Source organism: Cherax quadricarinatus, unplaced genomic scaffold (assembly GCF_038502225.1).
Source record: "Cherax quadricarinatus isolate ZL_2023a unplaced genomic scaffold, ASM3850222v1 Contig1382, whole genome shotgun sequence".
Classification (NCBI taxonomy): domain Eukaryota; kingdom Metazoa; phylum Arthropoda; class Malacostraca; order Decapoda; family Parastacidae; genus Cherax; species Cherax quadricarinatus.
Genome location: NW_027196408.1, coordinates 61,185 through 82,125, shown reverse-complemented (window position 1 = coordinate 82,125; position 20,941 = coordinate 61,185). Strand labels below are relative to the sequence as shown.

Sequence of the window (20,941 nt, the reverse complement as noted above, 5' to 3'; positions counted from 1 at the left end):
ACTACACAGCAGACCAAGCAAAGACATTACTCAGTGCAAACAATAACATAACCATCTTTAACTACAATGTCAGATCCTTGAGCAAACATTATGATGACCTCACAGCATTACTCAGTTCCCTTCATTCCAATATATCAATCATCACAGTCTCAGAAACCTGGCTTAAGCCTGATATTACAGATTTCTATACCATTCCTGGCTACATAATGGTAGTTTTGAAGGTGATGAATGTGTCTGCAGTTCTAGAGTTCTCAGGTAGGGTGTTCCAGATTTTAGGGCCTTTGACATACATTGAATTTTTGTAAAGGTTTAGTCAGACACGGGGAATGTCGTAGAGATGTTTGTGTCTGGTGTTATGCCTGTGGGTTCTGTCACAACTATCAAGAAAGCGTTTTAGGTCAAGGTTGATATTGGAGTTTAAGGTCCTGTAGATGTAGATTGCACAGTAGTAAGTGTGGATGTACTGAACAGGGAGTAAGTTTAGATCTATAAAGAGTAGGGGGGTGTGTTGCCAGGGATGGGATTTAGTGATTATTCTTACTGCAGCTTTTTGTTGGATTATTATTGGCTTTAGGTGTGTTGCTGCAGTTGATCCCCAAGCACAAATAGCATAGGTGAGGTATGGATATATAAGTGAATGGTATAGTGTGATAAGGGCAGTTTGCAGCACGTAGTATCGTATCTTGGAGAGGATCCCAACCGTTTTGGATACTTTTTTGGTTATGTGTTGGATATGGGTGCTGAAATTCAGGTTGTTGTCAAGGTATAGGCCTAGGAATTTGCCCTCATTATGTCTGGTAATTAGAGTGTTGTCGATCTTAATGTTAATTTGTGCATCTCCTGCTCTGCTACCAAACATAATATAGTAGGTTTTGTCAGTGTTAAGCGTAAGTTTATTGGCTGTCATCCAAGTCGATATTTTGATCAGCTCCTCGTTAACAATGGTGTTGAGGGTGGCAAGATTAGGGTGAGAGATGACGTAAGTCGTGTCGTCAGCAAAGAGAATGGGTTTCAGGTGTTGGGATACGTTTGGAAGATCATTGATGTATATGAGGAAGAGCAGGGGACCAAGGACACTTCCCTGTGGAACTCCAGTATCAAGTGGCCGTATTGTTGATGCTGTGTCTTTAATGGTGACATACTGATACCTATTATTAAGGTAAGATTTGGAATAAGCAAACGCATGGCCTCTTATACCGTAATGGTCAAGTTTGTGGAGTAGGATGTCGTGGTCTACTGTGTCAAAAGCTTTTCTTAGGTCAATAAAAAATCCTAGTGGATATTCCTTATTTTCCAATGCTGTGTAAAGCAGATCTAGCATTTTTATGATTGCATCATTAGTGCTTTTATTTTTCCTGAATCCAAATTGGCAGGGGTTGAGTATGTTTTGTGCTGTTATAAATGAATATAGTCTCCTGTGCACGAGTTTCTCAAAGATTTTGGATAGCAATGGTAAGTTTGATATTGGCCTATAGTTGTTTAAGTCTGTAGGGTCCCCACCTTTATGTATTGGTGTATTCTAGATGTTAATCCGGTATTACTTTAAAAAAACTTCATAGCGTATTTAATTACTGAAATATTACACTTGAAACCAAGCAGCTCAACATATATAGATGATGTTGTTTTGAGTTTATAATTAAAAGTGAGATTAACAACTGCATTTTCACTTGATTCCTAAAATTTATAAAGAATATGGTCCCTCCATTCATAAAAAAATCTCTCGTCATACTTAAGTAACGATGTGGAAATTAACTTCCTTCACTATTGCAACACTTGCTGGTATTTCCGCCACCTGATAATTAGTCTTTACCGTGTTATCAATCGATTTCTTATCTTCACTCACTGCCAACATATACTCTGACCTACTTATAGTCACGTCAACCACCACACTTGCACACTACATCTCCACCTCATACAAGGTAAGACTGACATCAAAAACACCCAAAAACTTATTCCAAATCCCTGTGAAACATTTATCGAAATCTCTCTGCAACATAATTAAATCATCTTCTGAAACTTCCTCCAATTACTCATAAAACTTTCCGCTAAACTTGCTCTAAATTTCCTAAACTTTTGTAAAAGTAGGCCGGATTTTTTAATTATTTGTTCATTCCTTGAAATGGTTGTTTTCTTTCTGCATTAATAAATAAAACCTCGTCCCGCCACCTTCACATTATTGACACTTGTGTCCTGCCACCTTCACATTATTGACACTTGTGTCCTGCCACCTTCACATTATTGACACTTGTGTCCTGCCACCTTCACATTATTGACACTTGTGTCCTGCCACCTTCACATTATTGACACTTGTGTCCTGCCACCTTCACATTATTGACACTTGTGTCCTGCCACCTTCACATTATTGACACTTGTGTCCTGCCACCTTCACATTATTGACACTTGTGTCCTGCCACCTTCACATTATTGACACTTGTGTCCTGCCACCTTCACATTATTGACACTTGTGTCCTGCCACCTTCACATTATTGACACTTGTGTCCTGCCACCTTCACATTATTGACACTTGTGTCCTGCCACCTTCACATTATTGACACTTGTGTCCTGCCACCTTCACATTATTGACACTTGTGTCCTGCCACCTTCACATTATTGACACTTGTGTCCTGCCACCTTCACATTATTGACACTTGTGTCCTGCCACCTTCACATTATTGACACTTGTGTCCTGCCACCTTCACATTATTGACACACTTGTGTCCTGCCACCTTCACATTATTGACACTTGTGTCCTGCCACCTTCACATTATTGACACTTGTGTCCTGCCACCTTCACATTATTGACACTTGTGTCCTGCCACCTTCACATTATTGACACTTGTGTCCTGCCACCTTCACATTATCGACACTTGTGTCCTGCCACCTTCACATTATTGACACTTGTGTCCTGCCACCTTCACATTATTGACACTTGTGTCCTGCCACCTTCACATTATCGACACTTGTGTCCTGCCACCTTCACATTATTGACACTTGTGTCCTGCCACCTTCACATTATTGACACTTGTGTCCTGCCACCTTCACATTATCGACACTTGTGTCCTGCCACCTTCACATTATTGACACTTGTGTCCTGCCACCTTCACATTATTGACACTTGTGTCCTGCCACCTTCACATTATTGACACTTGTGTCCTGCCACCATCACATTATCACTTGACTCTTGTGTCCTGCCACCTTCACATTATTGACACTTGTGTCCTGCCACCTTCACATTATTGACACTTGTGTCCTGCCACCTTCACATTATTGACACTTGTGTCCTGCCACCTTCACATTATTGACACTTGTGTCCTGCCACCTTCACATTATTGACACTTGTGTCCTGCCACCTTCACATTATTGACACTTGTGTCCTGCCACCTTCACATTATTGACACTTGTGTCCTGCCACCTTCACATTATTGACACTTGTGTCCTGCCACCTTCACATTATTGACACTTGTGTCCTGCCACCTTCACATTATTTGACACTTGTGTGTCCTGCCACCTTCACATTATCGACACTTGTGTCCTGCCACCTTCACATTATTGACACTTGTGTCCTGCCACCTTCACATTATTGACACTTGTGTCCTGCCACCTTCACATTATTGACACTTGTGTCCTGCCACCTTCACATTATCGACACTTGTGTCCTGCCACCTTCACATTATTGACACTTGTGTCCTGCCACCTTCACATTATTGACACTTGTGTCCTGCCACCTTCACATTATTGACACTTGTGTCCTGCCACCTTCACATTATTGACACTTGTGTCCTGCCACCTTCACATTATTGACACTTGTGTCCTGCCACCTTCACATTATTGACACTTGTGTCCTGCCACCTTCACATTATTGACACTTGTGTCCTGCCACCTTCACATTATTGACACTTGTGTCCTGCCACCTTCACATTATTGACACTTGTGTCCTGCCACCTTCACATTATTGACACTTGTGTCCTGCCACCTTCACATTATTGACACTTGTGTCCTGCCACCTTCACATTATTGACACTTGTGTCCTGCCACCTTCACATTATTGACACTTGTGTCCTGCCACCTTCACATTATTGACACTTGTGTCCTGCCACCTTCACATTATTGACACTTGTGTCCTGCCACCTTCACATTATTGACACTTGTGTCCTGCCACCTTCACATTATTGACACTTGTGTCCTGCCACCTTCACATTATTGACACTTGTGTCCTGCCACCTTCACATTATTGACACTTGTGTCCTGCCACCTTCACATTATTGACACTTGTGTCCTGCCACCTTCACATTATTGACACTTGTGTCCTGCCACCTTCACATTATTGACACTTGTGTCCTGCCACCTTCACATTATTGACACTTGTGTCCTGCCACCTTCACATTATTGACACTTGTGTCCTGCCACCTTCACATTATTGACACTTGTGTCCTGCCACCTTCACATTATTGACACTTGTGTCCTGCCACCTTCACATTATTGACACTTGTGTCCTGCCACCTTCACATTATTGACACTTGTGTCCTGCCACCTTCACATTATTGACACTTGTGTCCTGCCACCTTCACATTATTGACACTTGTGTCCTGCCACCTTCACATTATTGACACTTGTGTCCTGCCACCTTCACATTATCGACACTTGTGTCCTGCCACCTTCACATTATTGACACTTGTGTGCCACCTTCACATTATTGACACTTGTGTCCTGTCACCTTCACATTATTGACACTTGTGTCCTGCCACCTTCACATTATCGACACTTGTGTCCTGCCACCTTCACATTATTGACACTTGTGTCCTGCCACCTTCACATTATTGACACTTGTGTCCTGCCACCTTCACATTATTGACACTTGTGTCCTGCCACCTTCACATTATCGACACTTGTGTCCTGCCACCTTCACATTATTGACACTTGTGTCCTGCCACCTTCACATTATCGACACTTGTGTCCTGCCACCTTCACATTATTGACACTTGTGTCCTGCCACCTTCACATTATTGACACTTGTGTCCTTCCACCTTCACATTATTGACACTTGTGTCCTGCCACCTTCACATTATTGACACTTGTGTCCTACCACCTTCACATTATTGACACTTGTGTCCTGCCACCTTCACATTATTGACACTTGTGTCCTGCCACCTTCACATTATTGACACTTGTGTCCTGCCACCTTCACATTATTGACACTTGTGTCCTGCCACCTTCACATTATCGACACTTGTGTCCTTCCACCTTCACATTATCGACACTAATGTACAGCTACCTTCACATTATCGACACTTATGTCCTGCCACCTTCACATTATCGACACTTATGTCCTGCCACCTTCACATTATCGACACTAATGTACAGCCACCTTCACATTATCGACACTAATGTACAGCTACCTTCACATTATCGACACTAATGTACAGCTACCTTCACATTATCGACACTTATGTCCAGCCACCTTCACATTATCGACACTTATGTCCTGCCACCTTCACATTATCGACACTTGTGTCCTGCCACCTTCACATTATCGACACTTGTGTCCTTCCACCTTCACATTATCGACACTAATGTACAGCTACCTTCACATTATCGACACTTATGTCCTGCCACCTTCACATTATCGACACTTATGTCCTGCCACCTTCACATTATCGACACTTGTGTCCAGCCACCTTCACATTATCGACACTTGTGTCCTTCCACCTTCACATTATCGACACTTGTATCCAGCCACCTTCACATAATCGACACGTGTGTCCTGCCACCTTCTCATCGACACTTGTGTCCTGCCACCTTCACATTATCGACACTTGTGTCCAGCCACCTTCACATTATCAACACTTGTGTCCTGCCACCTTCACATTATTGACACTTGTGTCCTGCCACCTTCACATTATTGACACTTGTGTCCTGCCACCTTCACATTATTGACACTTGTGTCCTGCCACCTTCACATTATTGACACTTGTGTCCTGCCACCTTCACATTATTGACACTTGTGTCCTGCCACCTTCACATTATTGACACTTGTGTCCTGCCACCTTCACATTATTGACACTTGTGTCCTGCCACCTTCACATTATCGACACTTGACACTTGGGTCCAGCCACCTTCACATTATTGACACTTGTGTCCTGCCACCTTCACATTATTGACACTTGTGTCCTGCCACCTTCACATTATTGACACTTGTGTCCTGCCACCTTCACATTATTGACACTTGTGTCCTGCCACCTTCACATTATTGACACTTGTGTCCTGCCACCTTCACATTATTGACACTTGTGTCCTGCCACCTTCACATTATTGACACTTGTGTCCTGCCACCTTCACATTATTGACACTTGTGTCCTGCCACCTTCACATTATTGACACTTGTGTCCTGCCACCTTCACATTATTGACACTTGTGTCCTGCCACCTTCACATTATTGACACTTGTGTCCTGCCACCTTCACATTATCGACACTTGTGTCCTTCCACCTTCACATTATCGACACTAATGTACAGCTACCTTCACATTATCGACACTTATGTCCTGCCACCTTCACATTATCGACACTTATGTCCTGCCACCTTCACATTATCGACACTAATGTACAGCTACCTTCACATTATCGACACTAATGTACAGCTACCTTCACATTATCGACACTAATGTACAGCTACCTTCACATTATCGACACTTATGTCCAGCCACCTTCACATTATCGACACTTGTGTCCTGCCACCTTCACATTATCGACACTTGTGTCCTGCCACCTTCACATTATCGACACTAATGTACAGCTACCTTCACATTATCGACACTTATGTCCTGCCACCTTCACATTATCGACACTTATGTCCTGCCACCTTCACATTATCGACACTTGTGTCCTGCCACCTTCACATTATCGACACTTGTGTCCTGCCACCTTCACATTATCGACACTTGTGTCCTGCCACCTTCACATTATCGACACTTGTGTCCTGCCACCTTCACATTATTGACACTTGTGTCCTGCCACCTTCACATTATCGACACTTGTGTCCAGCCACCTTCACATTATCAACACTTGTGTCCTGCCACCTTCACATTATTGACACTTGTGTCCTGCCACCTTCACATTATTGACACTTGTGTCCTGCCACCTTCACATTATTGACACTTGTGTCCTGCCACCTTCACATTATTGACACTTGTGTCCTGCCACCTTCACATTATTGACACTTGTGTCCTGCCACCTTCACATTATTGACACTTGTGTCCTGCCACCTTCACATTATTGACACTTGTGTCCTGCCACCTTCACATTATCGACACTTGTGACCTGCCACCTTCACATTATTGACACTTGTGTCCTTCCACCTTCACATTATCGACACTAATGTACAGCTACCTTCACATTATCGACACTTGTGTCCTGCCACCTTCACATTATCGACACTTGTGTCCTTCCACCTTCACATTATCGACACTAATGTACAGCTACCTTCACATTATCGACACTTATGTCCTGCCACCTTCACATTATCGACACTTATGTCCTGCCACCTTCACATTATCGACACTAATGTACAGCTACCTTCACATTATCGACACTAATGTACAGCTACCTTCACATTATCGACACTAATGTACAGCCACCTTCACATTATCGACACTTATGTCCTGCCACCTTCACATTATCGACACTTGTGTCCTGCCACCTTCACATTATCGACACTTGTGTCCTGCCACCTTCACATTATCGACACTAATGTACAGCTACCTTCACATTATCGACACTTATGTCCTGCCACCTTCACATTATCGACACTTATGTCCTGCCACCTTCACATTATCGACACTTGTGTCCAGCCACCTTCACATTATCGACACTTGTGTCCTTCCACCTTCACATTATCGACACTTGTATCCAGCCACCTTCACATAATCGACACGTGTGTCCTGCCACCTTCTCATCGACACTTGTGTCCTGCCACCTTCACATTATCGACACTTGTGTCCAGCCACCTTCACATTATCAACACTTGTGTCCTGCCACCTTCACATTATTGACACTTGTGTCCTGCCACCTTCACATTATTGACACTTGTGTCCTGCCACCTTCACATTATTGACACTTGTGTCCTGCCACCTTCACATTATTGACACTTGTGTCCTGCCACCTTCACATTATTGACACTTGTGTCCTGCCACCTTCACATTATTGACACTTGTGTCCTGCCACCTTCACATTATTGACACTTGTGTCCTGCCACCTTCACATTATCGACACTTGTGACCTGCCACCTTCACATTATTGACACTTGTGTCCTGCCACCTTCACATTATTGACACTTGTGTCCTGCCACCTTCACATTATCGACACTTGTGTCCTGCCACCTTCACATTATTGACACTTGTGTCCTGCCACCTTCACATTATTGACACTTGTGTCCTGCCACCTTCACATTATTGACACTTGTGTCCTGCCACCTTCACATTATCGACACTTGTGTCCTGCCACCTTCACATTATTGACACTTGTGTCCTGCCACCTTCACATTATTGACACTTGTGTCCTGCCACCTTCACATTATTGACACTTGTGTCCTGCCACCTTCACATTATTGACACTTGTGTCCTGCCACCTTCACATTATTGACACTTGTGTCCTGCCACCTTCACATTATTGACACTTGTGTCCTGCCACCTTCACATTATTGACACTTGTGTCCTGCCACCTTCACATTATTGACACTTGTGTCCTGCCACCTTCACATTATTGACACTTGTGTCCTGCCACCTTCACATTATTGACACTTGTGTCCTGCCACCTTCACATTATCGACACTTGTGTCCTGCCACCTTCACATTATCGACACTAATGTACAGCTACCTTCACATTATCGACACTTATGTCCTGCCACCTTCACATTATCGACACTTATGTCCTGCCACCTTCACATTATCGACACTAATGTACAGCCACCTTCACATTATCGACACTAATGTACAGCTACCTTCACATTATCGACACTAATGTACAGCTACCTTCACATTATCGACACTTATGTCCAGCCACTTTCACATTATCGACACTTGTGTCCTGCCACCTTCACATTATTGACACTTGTGTCCTGCCACCTTCACATTATCGACACTTGTGTCCTGCCACCTTCACATTATCGACACTAATGTACAGCTACCTTCACATTATCGACACTTATGTCCTGCCACCTTCACATTATCTACACTTATGTCCTGCCACCTTCACATTATCGACACTTGTGTCCAGCCACCTTCACATTATCGACACTTGTGTCCTTCCACCTTCACATTATCGACACTTGTATCCAGCCACCTTCACATAATCGACACGTGTGTCCTGCCACCTTCACATCGACACTTGTGTCCTGCCACCTTCACATTATCGACACTTGTGTCCAGCCACCTTCACATTATCAACACTTGTGTCCAGCCACCTTCACATAATAAACTTTGAATCTGAATTTGAATTATCGACACTTGTGTCCTGCTACCTTCACATTATCGACACTTTTGTACAGCCACCTTCACATTATCGACACTTGTGTCCAGCCACCTTCACATTATCGACACTTGTGTCCTGCCACCTTCGCATTATCGACACTTGTGTCCTGCCACCTTCACATTATCGACACTTGTGTCCAGCCACATTCACATTATCAACACTTTTGTCCAGCCACCTTCACATTATCGACACGTGTGTCCCGCCACCTTCACATTATCGACACTTGTGTCCAGCAACCTTCACATTATCGACACTTGTGTTCTTCTCACCTTCACATTATCGACACTTGTGTCCAGCCACCTTCACATTATCGACACTTGTGTCCAGCCACCTTCACATTATCGACACTTATGTACAGCCACCTTCACATTATCGACACTTTTGTACAGCCACCTTCACATCATCGACACTTATGTACAGCCACCTTCACATTATCGACACTTGTGTCGAGCCACCTTCACATTATCGACACTTGTGTCCAGCCACCTTCACATTATCGACACTTATGTACAGCCACCTTCACATTATCGACACTTATGTACAGTCACCTTCACATTATCGACACTTATGTCCAGCCACCTTCACATTATCGACACTTGTGTCCAGCCACCTTCACATTATCGACACTTATGTACAGCCACCTTCACATTATCGACACTTGTGTCCAGCCACCTTCACATTATCGACACTTATGTACAGCCACCTTCACATTATCGACACTTGTGTCCAGCCACCTTCACATTATCGACACTTATGTACAGCCACCTTCACATTATCGACACTTATGTACAGTCACCTTCACATTATCGACACTTATGTGCAGCCACCTTCACATTATCGACACTTGTGTACAGCCACCTTCACATTATCGACACTTGTGTCCAGCCACCTTCACATTATCGACACTTGTGTCCAGCCACCTTCACATTATCGACACTTGTGTCCAGCCACCTTCACATTATCGACACTTATGTACAGCCACCTTCACATTATCGACACTTATGTACAGTCACCTTCACATTATCGACACTTATATACAGCCACCTTCACATTATCGACACTTGTGTACAGCCACCTTCACATTATCGACACTTGTGTACAGCCACCTTCACATTATCGACACTTGTGTCCAGCCACCTTCACATTATCGACACTTATGTACAGCCACCTTCACATTATCGACACTTATGTACAGTCACCTTCAAATTATCGACACTTAGGTACAGCCACCTTCACATTATCGACACTTGTGTACAGCCACCTTCACATTATCGACACTTGTGTCCAGCCACCTTCACATTATCGACACTTGTGTACAGCCATCTTCACATTATCGACACTTATGTACAGTCACCTTCACATTATCGACACTTATGTACAGCCACCTTCACATTATCGACACTTGTGTACAGCCACCTTCACATTATCGACACTTGTGTCCAGCCACCTTCACATTATCGACACTTGTGTCCAGCCACCTTCACATTATCGACACTTGTGTACGGTAAAGAAGACCAAATTAGTAGAATAATTGTCATGTCTTCATATCCCTGATAACCGCAGCTGTTGAACCCATTTCCCGATAACCGCAGCTGTTGAACCCGTTTCCCGATAACCGCAGCTGTTGAACCCATTTCCCGATAACTGCAGCTGTTGAACCGAAATCCCGATAACCGCAGCTGTTGAACCCATTTCCCGATAACCGCAGCTGTTGAACCCATTTCCCGATAACCGCAGCTGTTGAACCCATTTCCCGATAACCGCAGCTGTTGAACCCATTTCCCGATAACCGCAGCTGTTGAACCCATTTCCCGATGACCGCAGCTGTTGAACCCATTTCCCGATAACCGCAGCTGTTGAACCCATTTCCCGATAACCGCAGCTGTTGAACCCATTTCCCGATGACCGCAGCTGTTGAACCCATTTCCCGATAACCGCAGCTGTTGAACCCATTTCCCGATAACCGCAGCTGTTGAACCCATTTCCCGATGACCGCAGCTGTTGAACCCATTTCCCGATAACCGCAGCTGTTGAACCCATTCCCGATAACCGCAGCTGTTGAACCCATTTCCCGATAACCGCAGCTGTTGAACCCATTTCCCGATAACCGCAGCTGTTGAACCCATTTCCCGATAACCGCAGCTGTTGAACCCATTTCCCGATAACCGCAGCTGTTGAACCCATTTCCCGATAACCGCAGCTGTTGAACCCATTTCCCGATAACCGCAGCTGTTGAACCCATTTCCCGATAACCGCAGCTGTTGAACCCATTTCCCGATAACCGCAGCTGTTGAACCCATTTCCCGATAACCGCAGCTGTTGAACCTATTTCCCGATAACCGCAGCTGTTGAACCCATTTCCCGATAACCGCAGCTGTTGAACCCATTTCCCGATAACCGCAGCTGTTGAACCCATTTCCCGATAACCGCAGCTGTTGAACCCATTTCCCGATAACCGCAGCTGTTGAACCCATTTCCCGATAACCGCAGCTGTTGAACCCATTTCCCGATAACCGCAGCTGTTGAACCCATTTCCCGATAACCGCAGCTGTTGAACCCATTTCCCGATAACCGCAGCTATTGAACCCATTTACCGATAACCGCAGCTGTTGAACCCGTTTCCTGATAACCGCAGCTGTTGAACCCATTTCCTGATAACCGCAGCTGTTGAACCCATTTCCTGATAACCGCAGCTGTTGAACCCATTTCCAGGAACTGCTCGGCTAGCTTTAAAAATCCTCGGTCGTGCAGTTTCCAACGTTCAAAAACGTGCTAAAAATACCATAACAGCAAATAATAAAATTCGTACTAATATGCGGAAATTTGATGACTGTAAAATATCAAATTTTATTCCGTTAAATAACGTAAAGTGAATTTGAGTTTACGTCTTCTTAACGTCTTCAGTGTTCAGTAGGTGATGCGTCTTAAGGCTGTTAAGTTTAATTTGCGTGCATAATATTTGTTTATTAACTAAAATAGTAAAAATATAAAATCGTTGGAATCCATGACATAACTGCAGAATGACTCCTCTGATCGGCTTGAAACTGTCACTAATGGTGTGGCTTATGCTGCCACTGGCTGCCCTAAGTCCTAACTTGTCTATTTTATTCGATAAAAAAAAGTTAGGTTCAATTTCTATGCAATAAATAAAAAATATATCATTTAATTGACCCGGAAATATTATTTCCGATACATTTTTCTAATACTTTATTAAGCCATAAGTTTAGTCTGAATAATTACAAACTTCAAACTTTACTGATATAACTAAATTACTCTAGAATGCCTTTTCCGACTGGCTTCAAACTTTTAATATTAGTGGATTCTTCCAAAACACAACTTGTCACACACTTTCAGCTGAGGAAATTTAAATTTTCTAATTTTGTCAAAAAAAATTGTTACACAGATAATAACTAATGAATGCTTCTTCCGATCAGCTTCAAACCCTAAATTGCAGAATATCTTAACAAGGATTTTTTGCATTAATATTGAGCTGTATGATTGCTAAATACCCAATATATATATATATATATATATATATATATATATATATATATATATATATATATATATATATATATATATATATATATATATATATATATATATATATATATATATATATATATATATATATATATTTTTTCCAGTTTTATCAAATTGGTTTTTTCAAAAATGAAAATAAAATATTTTTTCCTTTCAATATTAAAACGATTTTAATGAGAATTTCTATATAGAAAGTAAATTATCAGCCAAATTTTCTTTTAATTTTTCAAAAATTTTCATTTAATACTCGAGAACGTCTTATTGGAACGTCTGAGTAAGATGAACGTCTGAGTAAGATGAACGTCTGAGTAAGATGAACGTCTGAGTAAGATGAACGTCTGAGTAAGATGAACGTCTTACTGAGTAAGATGAACGTATAACTAAGTAAGATGAACGTCTTACTGAGCAAGATGAACGTCTAGCTGAGTAAGATGAACGTCTGAGTAAGATGAACGTCTGAGAAAGATGAGCGTCTAACTGAGTAAGATGAACGTATAACTGAGTAAGATGAACGCCTGAGAAAGATGAACGTCTGAGTAAGATGAACGTCTAAGTGAGAAAGATGAACGTCTGAGAAAGATGAACGTCTAACTTAGTAAAATGAACGTCTAACTGAGTAAGATGAACGTCTAACTGAGTAAGATGATCGTCTGAGTAAGATGAACGTCTTACTGAGTAAGATGAACGTTTAACTGAATAAGATGAACGTCTGAGTAAGATGAGCGTCTTACTGAGTAAGATGAACGTCTAACTGAATAAGATGAACGTCTGAGTAAAATGAACGTATAACTGAGTAAGATGAACGTCTGAGAAAGATGAGCGTCTTACTGAGTAAGATGAACGTCTAACTGAATAAGATGAACGTCTGAGTAAAATGAACGTATAACTGAGTAAGATGAACGTCTAACTGAGTAAGATGAACGTCTGAGAGAGATGAACGTCTAACTGAGTAAGATGAACGTATAACTGAGTAAGATGAACGTCTGAGAGAGATGAACGTCTAACTGAGTAAGATGAACGTCTAACTGAGTAAGATGAACGTCTGAGAAAGATGAACGTCTAACTTAGTAAGATGAACGTCTAACTGAGTAAGATGAACGTCTAACTGAGTAAGATGAACGTCTAACTGAGTAAGATGAATGTCTAACTGAGTAAGATGAACGTCTTACTGAGTAAGATGAACGTCTAACTGAGTAAGATGAACGTCTGAGTAAGATGAACGTATAACTGAGTAAGATGAACGTCTTACTGAGTAAGACGAACGTCTAGCTGAGTAAGATGAACGTCTAACTTAGTAAGATGACCGTCTGAGTAAGATGAACGTCTAACTGAGTAAGATGAACGTCTGAGAAAGATGAACGTCTGAATAAGATGAACGTCTAACTGAGTAAGATGAACGTCTGAGAAAGATGAACGTCTAACTGAGTAAGATGAACGTATAACTGAGTAAGATGAACGTCTGAGTAAGATGAACGTCTGAGAAAGATGAACGTCTAACTGAGCAAGATGAACGTATAACTGAGTAAGATGAACGTCTGAGTAAGATGAACGTCTGAGAAAGATGAACGTCTAACTGAGTAAGATGAACGTATAACTGAGTAAGATGAACGTCTAACTGAGTAAGATGAACGTCTGAGAAAGATGAAGGTCTAACTGAGTAAGATGAACGTATAACTGAGTAAGATGAACATCTAACTGAGTAAGATGAACGTCTGAGTAAGATGAACGTCTTACTGAGTAAGATAAACGTCTAACTTAGTAAGATAAACGTCTGAGTAAGATGAACGTATAACTGAGTAAGATGAACGTCTTACTGAGTAAGATGAACGTATAACTGAGTAAGATGAACGTCTGAGTAAGATGAACGTCTGAGAAAGATGAACGTCTAACTGAGCAAGATGAACGTATAACTGAGTAAGATGAACGTCTGAGTAAGATGAACGTCTGAGAAAGATGAACGTCTAACTGAGTAAGATGAACGTATAACTGAGTAAGATGAACGTCTAACTGAGTAAGATGAACGTCTGAGAAAGATGAAGGTCTAACTGAGTAAGATGAACGTATAACTGAGTAAGATGAACGTCTAACTGAGTAAGATGAACGTCTGAGTAAGATGAACGTCTTACTGAGTAAGATAAACGTCTAACTTAGTAAGATAAACGTCTGAGTAAGATGAACGTCTAACTGAGTAAGATGAACGTCTAAGAAAGATGAACGTCTAACTTAGTAAGATGAACGTCTAACTAAGTAAGATGAACGTCTAACTGAGTAAGATGAACGTCTAACTGAGTAAGATGAACGTCTAACTGAGTAAGATGAACGTCTAACTGAGTAAGATGAACGTCTGAGTAAGATGAACGTCTTACTGAGTAAGATAAACGTCTAACTGAGTAAGATGAACGTCTGAGAAAGATGAACGTCTAACTGATTAAGATGAACGTCTGAGAAAGATGAACGTCTAACTTAGTAAGATGAACGTCTAACTGAGTAAGATGAACGTCTAACTGAGTAAGATGAACGTCTAACTGAGTAAGATGAACGTTTGAGTAAGATGAACGTCTGAGTAAGATGAACGTCTGAGTAAGATGAACGTATAACTTAGTAAGATGAACGTCTTACTGAGTAAGATGAACGTCTAGCTGAGTAAGATGAACGTCTAACTGAGTAAGATGAGCGTCTGAGAAAGATGAACGTCTAACTTAGTAAGATGAACGTCTGAGTAAGATGAACGTCTAACTGAGTAAGATGAACGTCTGAGAAAGATGAACGTCTGAGTAAGATGAACGTCTAACTGAGTAAGATGAACGTCTGAGAAAGATGAACGTCTGAGTAAGATGAACGTATAACTGAGTAAGATGAACGTCTGAGAAAGATGAGCATCTAACTGAGTAAGATGAACGTAGAAGTGAGTAAGATGAACGTAAAACTGAGTAAGATGAACGTAGAAGTGAGTAAGATGAACGTATAACTGAGTAAGATGAACGTCTGAGTAAGATGAATGTATAACTGAGTTATATTAACGTCTGAGAAAGATGAACGTCTGAGTAAGATGAACGTCTGAGAAAGATGAACGTATGAGCAAGATGAACGTATAACTGAATAAGATGAACGTCTAACTGAGTAAGATGAACGTCTAAGATGAACGTATAACTGAGTAAGATGAACGTCTGAGTAAGATGAACGTATAACTGAGTAAGATGAACGTATAACTGAGTAAGATGAACGTCTAACTAAGATGAACGTATAAATGAGTAAGATGAACGTATAACTGAGTAAGATGAACGTATAACTGAGTAAGATGAACGTCTGAGTAAGATGATCGTATAACTGGGGAAGATGAACGTATAACTAAGATGAACGTATAACTGAGTAAGATGAACGTCTGAGCAAGATGAACGTATGAGTAAGATGAACGTATAACTGAGTAAGATGAACGTCTGAGTAAGATGAACGTCTGGGTAAGTTGAACGTCTAACTAAGATGAACGTATAACTGAGTAAGATGAACGTCTAACTGAGTAAGATGAACGTCTGAGTGTGATGAACGTATAACTGAGTAAGATGAACGTATAACTGGGGAAGATGAACGTATAACTGAGTAAGATGAACGCATGAGTAAGATGAACGTCTAACTGACTAAGATGAACGTATAACTGAGTAAGATGAACGTATAACTGAGTAAGATGAACGTATAACTGGGGAAGATGAAAGCATAACTGGGGAAGATGAACGTATAACTGAGTAAAATGAACGTCTGAATGAGATGAACGTATAACTGAGTAAGATGAACGTATAACTGGGGAAGATGAACGTCTAAGATGAACGTATAACTGGGGAAGATGAACGTCTAACTGAGTAAGATGAATGTCTAACTGAGTAAGATGAACGTCTTACTGAGTAAGATGAACGTCTAACTGAGTAAGATGAACGTCTAACTGAGTAAGATGAATGTCTAACTGAGTAAGATGAACGTCTTACTGAGTAAGATGAACGTCTAACTGAGTAAGATGAACGTCTGAGTAAGATGAACGTATAACTGAGTAAGATGAACGTCTTACTGAGTAAGACGAACGTCTAGCTGAGTAAGATGAACGTCTAACTTAGTAAGATGACCGTCTGAGTAAGATGAACGTCTAACTGAGTAAGATGAACGTCTGAGAAAGATGAACGTCTGAATAAGATGAACGTCTAACTGAGTAAGATGAACGTCTGAGAAAGATGAACGTCTAACTGAGTAAGATGAACGTATAACTGAGTAAGATGAACGTCTGAGTAAGATGAACGTCTGAGAAAGATGAACGTCTAACTGAGCAAGATGAACGTATAACTGAGTAAGATGAACGTCTGAGTAAGATGAACGTCTGAGAAAGATGAACGTCTAACTGAGTAAGATGAACGTATAACTGAGTAAGATGAACGTCTAACTGAGTAAGATGAACGTCTGAGAAAGATGAAGGTCTAACTGAGTAAGATGAACGTATAACTGAGTAAGATGAACGTCTAACTGAGTAAGATGAACGTCTGAGTAAGATGAACGTCTTACTGAGTAAGATAAACGTCTAACTTAGTAAGATAAACGTCTGAGTAAGATGAACGTATAACTGAGTAAGATGAACGTCTTACTGAGTAAGATGAACGTATAACTGAGTAAGATGAACGTCTGAGTAAGATGAACGTCTGAGAAAGATGAACGTCTAACTGAGCAAGATGAACGTATAACTGAGTAAGATGAACGTCTGAGTAAGATGAACGTCTGAGAAAGATGAACGTCTAACTGAGTAAGATGAACGTATAACTGAGTAAGATGAACGTCTAACTGAGTAAGATGAACGTCTGAGAAAGATGAAGGTCTAACTGAGTAAGATGAACGTATAACTGAGTAAGATGAACGTCTAACTGAGTAAGATGAACGTCTGAGTAAGATGAACGTCTTACTGAGTAAGATGAACGTCTAACTTAGTAAGATAAACGTCTGAGTAAGATGAACGTCTAACTGAGTAAGATGAACGTCTAAGAAAGATGAACGTCTAACTTAGTAAGATGAACGTCTAACTAAGTAAGATGAACGTCTAACTGAGTAAGATGAACGTCTAACTGAGTAAGATGAACGTCTAACTGAGTAAGATGAACGTCTAACTGAGTAAGATGAACGTCTGAGTAAGATGAACGTCTTACTGAGTAAGATAAACGTCTAACTGAGTAAGATGAACGTCTGAGAAAGATGAACGTCTAACTGATTAAGATGAACGTCTGAGAATGATGAACGTCTAACTTAGTAAGATGAACGTCTAACTGAGTAAGATGAACGTCTAACTGAGTAAGATGAACGTCTAACTGAGTAAGATGAACGTTTGAGTAAGATGAACGTCTGAGTAAGATGAACGTCTGAGTAAGATGAACGTATAACTGAGTAAGATGAACGTCTTACTGAGTAAGATGAACGTCTAGCTGAGTAAGATGAACGTCTAACTGAGTAAGATGAGCGTCTGAGAAAGATGAACGTCTAACTTAGTAAGATGAACGTCTGAGTAAGATGAACGTCTAACTGAGTAAGATGAACGTCTGAGAAAGATGAACGTCTGAGTAAGATGAACGTCTAACTGAGTAAGATGAACGTCTGAGAAAGATGAACGTCTGAGTAAGATGAACGTATAACTGAGTAAGATGAACGTCTGAGAAAGATGAGCATCTAACTGAGTAAGATGAACGTAGAAGTGAGTAAGATGAACGTACAACTGAGTAAGATGAACGTAGAAGTGAGTAAGATGAACGTATAACTGAGTAAGATGAACGTCTGAGTAAGATGAATGTATAACTGAGTTATATTAACGTCTGAGAAAGATGAACGTCTAACTGAGTAAGATGAACGTCTGAGAAAGATGAACGTATGAGTAAGATGAACGTATAACTGAATAAGATGAACGTCTAACTGAGTAAGATGAACGTCTAAGATGAACGTATAACTGAGTAAGATGAACGTCTGAGTAAGATGAACGTATAACTGAGTAAGATGAACGTATAACTGAGTAAGATGAACGTCTAACTAAGATGAACGTATAAATGAGTAAGATGAACGTATAACTGAGTAAGATGAACGTATAACTGAGTAAGATGAACGTCTGAGTAAGATGATCGTATAACTGGGGAAGATGAACGTATAACTAAGATGAACGTATAACTGAGTAAGATGAACGTCTGAGCAAGATGAACGTATGAGTAAGATGAACGTATAACTGAGTAAGATGAACGTCTGAGTAAGATGAACGTCTGGGTAAGTTGAACGTCTAACTAAGATGAACGTATAACTGAGTAAGATGAACGTCTAACTGAGTAAGATGAACGTCTGAGTGTGATGAACGTATAACTGAGTAAGATGAACGTATAACTGGGGAAGATGAACGTATAACTGAGTAAGATGAACGCATGAGTAAGATGAACGTCTAACTGACTAAGATGAACGTATAACTGAGTAAGATGAACGTATAACTGAGTAAGATGAACGTATAACTGGGGAAGATGAAAGCATAACTGGGGAAGATGAACGTATAACTGAGTAAAATGAACGTCTGAGTGAGATGAACGTATAACTGAGTAAGATGAACGTATAACTGGGGAAGATGAACGTCTAAGATGAACGTATAACTGGGGAAGATGAACGTATAACTGAGTAAGATGAGCGTATAACTGAGCAAGATGAACGTATAACTGGGAAAGATGAACGTATAACTGAGTGAGATGAAAGTATAACTGAGTAAGATGAACGTATAACTGGGAAAGATGAACGTATAACTGAATGATATGAAAGTCTGAGTAAGATGAACGTCTAACTGAGTAAGATGAACGTATAACTGAGTAAGATGAACGTATAACTGTTAAGATGAACGTATGACTGAGGAAGATGAACGTATAACTGAGTAAGATGAACGTCTGAGTAAGACGAACGTATAACTGGGGAAGATGAACGTCTAGCTGAGTAACATGAACGTACAACTGTTTAAGATGAACGTATAACTGGGTAGGATGAACGTATAGAGTAAGATGGACGTATAACAAGACAAGATGAACGTATAACTGGGCAAGATGAACGTCAAACTGAGTAATATGAACGTATAACTAGACAAGACGAACGTATAACTGGGCAAGATGAACGTATTACTGGGAAAGATGAACGTATAACAGGGTAAGATGAACGTCTGTGTAAGAAGAACGTATAACTGGGAAAGATGAACGTATAACTGGGCAAGATGAACGTATAACTGGGGAAGATGAACGTATAATTGAGTAAGATGAACGTATAACTGTGTAAGGTGAACGTATAACAAGACAATATGAACGTATAACTGGACAAGATGAACGTCTAACTGAGTAAGATGAACGTAAACTGGGCAAGATGAACGTATAACTGGGCAAGATGAACGTATAACTGAGCAAGATGAACGTCTAACTTAGTAAGATGAACGTATAACTGGGAAAGATGAACGTATAACAGGGAAAGATGAACGTCTGATTAAGATGAACGTATAACTGGGGAAGATGAACGTATTACCTGGAGTTTACCTGGAGAGAGTTCCGGGGGTCAACGCCCCCGCGGCCCGGTCTGAGACCAGGCCTCCTGGTGGATCAGAGCCTGATCAACCAGGCTGTTGCTGCTGGCTGCACGCAAACCAACATACGAGCCACAGCCCGGCTGATCCGGAACTGACTTTAGGTGCTTGTCCAGTGCCAGCTTGAAGACTGCCAGGGGTCTGTTGGTAATCCCCCTTATGTGTGCTGGGAGGCAGTTGAACAGTCTCGGGCCCCTGACACTTATTGTATGGTCTCTTAACGTGCTAGTGACACCCCTGCTTTTCATTGGGGATATGGTGCATCGTCTGCC

General features: G+C 41.2%; 1 long non-coding RNA gene across 1 annotated transcript in view; it reads left to right on the top strand.

The window, feature by feature from the left end:
- Positions 1–1,828: 1,828 nt before the first annotated feature.
- The window catches only part of LOC128700066 (uncharacterized), a 32,968-nt gene continuing 13,855 nt past the window's right edge, over positions 1,829–20,941 (top strand). The window contains exon 1 of the long non-coding RNA XR_011391322.1: positions 1,829–1,919. This is a non-coding gene — a long non-coding RNA (uncharacterized lncRNA). The remainder of the gene's footprint in view (positions 1,920–20,941) is intronic.